Raw genomic sequence first — 1591 nt, 5'->3', positions numbered from 1 at the left:
TCTGGCCTTTGTTTACCTTCTGTATTTGAAGGTAACAATGTTGCGGTCCTGCTGGCTGAAGCCTGGCTGACTAAAGCAGGTTTCTGGGGTTTGGTTTAGCTTCTATATTTGTTACAATGTTTCTTAGAGTTGCAGCTCCGAGCCCGGCAAGGCAGGCGGGGAAGCTTGGCTTCCTCTGTCACTGAAGCAAGCAAGCCTCCCTGTTCGCTTCAAGCTGCCTGGCTGCCGGCCGCCATCTTGGTTGGCAGTTAATTTGCATATCTCCCCGATTAGCCAATGGGAAGGGTAGCGGAGGTATGGCTAATTACCATGTTTCTCTTTTATTAGATAGGATATTCACATTCAGAACAGAATTTGAAAATACTGTTACTTTATTTTTCAGTTTTACTTGAAGACAGATTTTTAATTTAATGTTTACTTCTCAAAATATTTAACCAATCTCTAAAATAAATTATTTATCTCCAACATATACTGGGACTAATAGCTGAGGTAAAGATCTTTAGTTAGAAATAAACAATGTTGTTTTGTAATGCTATTGCAAAAACATTTTTAACTGACTCTCAGAGTTTAAATTAGATTAAATACTCAATTATGTTGAAAAAGGAATTGGTGGCTCATTTATATACTGCATATGTAAAGATTTTTCTATTCCACTAATTTAAAATAGTTTAATTTGGTTCCATTAATAGAACACTGAGGATATTATTATATTTCTGTTCCAATCAGGTTAAGTGATTGATTAGCATAAACTTCGTATAAAAACAAATGGGCAAGCAAGACTGTTTAAATACAATATTCAACTTGATTCGCTGGCAATAAGGACCTATATTTTGAGCACAAGGATGAAACAACCTACATGTTATAGACTTTGATTAGTTGGCATAAAATCAATTTAATGTAAGTGAGCATATGTTTTCTTAAATAAACTTTCCTTAATAAATCACATTCTTGCTGGAAAGCCAGGTATACTCTACAGTGACACTGAGAGTTTAGTGAGAATTTAGAACATTTGACAGCACCTTGTCTTTGGTTTCCATTATTTCTTTAGGAGGGAAAGAAAGAACTCGCATTTATACCTTACTTAGTAAATTTATGTATATTATTCAAACTGGTTCTCATAATAACTTTTACCTTCTTTTACATAAAGATGGACCTAATAAACAGTAAACTGGGATTTGCACCCATCTGATATCAAAGCAACTCTTCCTAACATAGTCCTCTGTTCAGGCTACTTCTTAGATTGTAACTTTATTTGGCTGTACCTTACCCCTAATTCTCAGAAGTCAGGGATGATATTTAGAAATTAAGAGTAAGCATGTTATTCTCCCTTCACATATCTTATGAAATGTAACTTTAGTAACATAAAATTAAAAATTTTTAGTTTGGAAAAAATAGCCAAAGAAACTGACAATTTTTCTTCCATTATTTTCTATATTCAAAATATGTTTTACTGACAACACCACACATATTTTTTTTCTTTTTTAAAAATATATTTTATTGATATTTTACAGAGAGGAAGGGAGAGGGATAGAGAGTTAGAAACATCGATGAGAGAAATGATCAGCTGCTGCCTCCTGCACACCCCCTACTG

The sequence above is a fragment of the Myotis brandtii genome, unplaced genomic scaffold (genome assembly GCF_000412655.1).
Source record: "Myotis brandtii unplaced genomic scaffold, ASM41265v1 scaffold466, whole genome shotgun sequence".
In the NCBI taxonomy this organism is placed as follows: Eukaryota; Metazoa; Chordata; class Mammalia; order Chiroptera; family Vespertilionidae; genus Myotis; species Myotis brandtii.
Note: the sequence above shows the minus strand (reverse complement) of the source record.